We start from the raw sequence: 3,962 nt of genomic DNA, 5'->3' as shown, positions 1-3,962 counted from the left end.
AGCCATCTTGTGTGTTTTCATCGGCGTCTGTCACAATCGCACACTTTCTAAAATTCTAATTCTTTCAATTAAAATGTGTTTATTAGTGTTTATACGGACCAGACCACCCTGTAGGGAAGTCTACCCGTGAGTTCTATACCCGTGAAAAGTTCATTTGTGCAATTATTCAGACAGAAGTTGGAATTTACGAAATCGATTGTCTCTCTTGCACATCGCATATACATACACGGTTCCCGTTGATTGTGTGAGTGCACGGACAGCGCACGGGCCACGGAGTCTCCCCCCTTAAGCACGATATTGTGCAACGCGTGAACGCCTGCGGTTTGCTTACGGACAGTGGAGACATTGTAATTTTGTTGCAGAAGATCGATAATGACGAGTGAAGTTTCCCATGAGATACGATCTCTAGACCGTTTTTAACACTAGGTTTACGAGCATTTCTTGTATACCTATCTCTACGGACACGCGTCAACATTCACGCGTGTACGAAATCGCATATTTTCGTTCATATTTATTGCTGAAGTAATGCTTTCATGAATCGAGCTCGTTTACTAGGATTAATACCTACTCAATTTACGATCGCGTCAAATTGACGACACCCGTAGAGATAGGTATACCACGTAGAGAATTCCGAGATTAAAGGGCTTAGAAGAAAATGAATTGGGATATATATATATTTGTCTCGTTAAAACAATAAAAGTCAGCATAAATGATAGGAGAGAAATGTAAACGGTTTCGGTCATTTTCCTTGTAAAATTCAGAATGCGTCAAAATGACGCGTCCCGTAAAATAGACTTAACTCATTCGACTGTACTCTGATGAGAGATTTCCAATGAAATTTCCAATTTCATACACTATTTAGCAAAAATGGGACTCGCAGAAGGATTTATTTCGTTGATTGGGCGTTCGAGCGCTGGGTACAGTACAACCAAACGCTTACCATCGATCGATCTGTGATTAATAGGGTAACGTTGTTTGTTGGCTTGAAAAAATCGATTTTTTTACTTGCTTGGGTCTTCAGAATATATTCCCAAAGGGAAATTTCAAAATTCTAGAAAGATGGAGTTAACGTAAAAGTAACCAAACGATCTCTGGTTTTAAGTGAACTAAATACTTATTTTAGTAACTAAGGAAAATTTACATTTACTTTACTGATGAACATTACCGACAGGACATAATATAAATTTAAAAGAATTTTAGTTCCCACACATCTAGAGCTTTTGAAACACATTCAAAATTACTTATGCATCGATCTATATTATTTTCTTATGCTATTTAAATTATTTAACTCAGTAATTTATTATTTGGAAGATTGTTATTATTATTAATCCTAGAACGACAATGTGAAATAAAGAAAGCATATCGATGGAAAATCCTTTTAGTCCTTTAAAATATTATAACTAGTATTTTGATTTCCGTTTCTTCGATGAAAAGAACATGCTGCGCTTATCTTTTCTCGAGATGTCTAAAGAAGAACAAAAAAGAAATTTCTCTGAAATATCCAATAATATTTAAAACATTTGGATTTCATTTTTCGTCACATACGCTACAACAGTATCGATCTGCAATTAATATTCTAAGCATATTTGAATCACTAAGGGTTCATTTATGAATAGTACGTATTGTTAAGTTAACTTACGTAGATTGTATTGTTGTACTATTAACGCAATAGTCCTTATATTTTCTGAGTATATTTCCGTTGAAATCAGTGTCTACATAAGCACACGATTCGTATTGTAAAGTTGGAATTCGTAGCTTCACTTCGAAGCGCATTAAGAACACGAGATTGTCGCAAAACATTGAGCACTGTGATCCAGCGCAATATTGCAAAGCTGGAAACTCGCGCTCTGTTTCGAACTCCTTTTTCCTTTTTCATTTACTTTCCTGATCTGACCTGTATCCGTACCGTGCATTAAGACTGCACGATGTTTCTTTCTTCGCCGTGAACGTTACTTCTCTTGAAAAACCGTAAAACTCGTTTTAAAAGTTTCACTTTTGTTAGATGTCCGATGTAGGTTGCACACGGGCTGCCAGGTGCAAACTTTAACGTCCTTTCGAATAGAAGACGTTTTAAGCATCCACGATGCATCTGCATACTTCGAAGTCTTTCGAGCAAAATGTGAAGACGTCCCAGAAAGAAAATCAGTTAGAATCTAGATTGAATTTTGATCAATTCAAAATCAGATATTTGATAAGTAATTATTGCACTAAGCATAATATAAAGAGATATACATATATGTATAATATAATTCATAACATTTTAATATTGTTCTGAACAGAGTACTGCTTTTAAGAAAAAATGTCTGCTTACCCTAATTTATCGAATGTTATTGGAAGAAATATAATTTCACATAAAGCTAATTAAATAATTGTTTTACAATTACTTAGAACAGTATTTGAAATTGTTACGGTATATAGATTGTTAGAATCAAGGTGTTAGAAGTTTCCAGGTTTATAAATCACACAAGTACGAATCATACAAATAAAAGAAACTGCTCTCATTAACGAAATTATCGAATTAACTGTTACTATGAGTGTCGTCTGAAAAATACTTAACCATACTTATAAGATTGCTTATTTATGAACTTACAGATTATGGGAATATGCTAAACAGGATAAAAATAAAATTTCGTGAATATTTAATAAGAGTTTTATCGTGTTCTTCATTTAATTAATCCGTTAACATCATAAAGAAATTACGTTTAATGGTATTTTCCGTATATTATTTTATAAAAATATGAACATTCATTAATATTCATCCACTGCGTCAGAGTCATTAAAATCTTAAAATAATAAAATCATGCTACATAATTTCTGACAATCATTCAGTTATTATTTAATTTTAAAGAAGTCATTGAGAATCTATTTCACTTGAGCATTTTCTTATTTATGCAGTGTGCTGATTCTTAACGGATTGTCAAATTTTTCCTCTCTTTTTACCACCGTTCCTAAATCACTCTGTATAAATTAAGATATTTTAAATACACATTGAAACTCCAAAACTGTCGTATTGGAATAGTTGGTGGAGGCGTGGCTTAGATTTTGGTCCTCTGATGGTAAGATGGAAAACTACTGACAGTAGATCCTTCCAATTTATACATAGTTGTTTATGCATATACAGTTGAAATACCGCAAATACACAGTAGCTTTTAACGGTTTTAAAATGGAATCAGAAGCCTGTGATATTAATTGAAAAAAACAATGCGAGTTTCGATCAACGAAATTTGTATGTTCGCGTGTACAACACCCCAAAGCAAAAACTTTATTGGTCGTGAAAATATAATTAATCGTGATCACCCGTTAAATTGGGGAAGACGAAATGAAGATGACAATAATAATGTTATTGAAATCATTGAAGTTTCTCTTCAGACATCAAATTTAAAACATGATCCATATGAAATTAGTGGTGAAATATTTTTAATAAATAATTTAAAGATATCTGAAAAGCTAGATGAATTATTGGTATGACTTACAATTTAAGTAAATTTGTGACACGATTACTTAAAAATCATATATTTTATGTCCAACTCTATTTCTGATTAAATAATATCTACTTCCATGTTGGGATAAAATCGTCGTTTGTAAAGTGTAATGAGTACACTAGCATAGACGACGATACATTCTTGTTCATTTTTAGAATTTTCACCCATGCCCTGGAGCGGTCAATACTTTCTTTTGGATTTTATTTATTTGTTAATTTCACCACGTTTACTTCTTGCCGGAGAAAATGATAAAACCGAATAGTATCATCAGGGCCGTTCCTGGGTTTTTGGCCGCCCGGGTGCAAAAACAGTATCGCCGCCGTTATCAATTTAATATTATTTAATAAAGAATTTGATATAGTCTTTACTTTTATATCTATATAGTTTTTTGACATTTGTCCATCAAAGGGGGCATTTCTGTAGGAAGCAGGCGTTAATAGAAGAGTTTGCGAGTACGTTGAACCCAAAACAGCTGATCGG

Source organism: Dufourea novaeangliae, unplaced genomic scaffold, assembly GCF_001272555.1.
Source record: "Dufourea novaeangliae isolate 0120121106 unplaced genomic scaffold, ASM127255v1 scaffold272, whole genome shotgun sequence".
Taxonomy (NCBI): Eukaryota; Metazoa; Arthropoda; class Insecta; order Hymenoptera; family Halictidae; genus Dufourea; species Dufourea novaeangliae.
The sequence above is the reverse complement of the archived record's forward strand: the minus strand, read 5'-3'. Positions refer to the sequence as shown.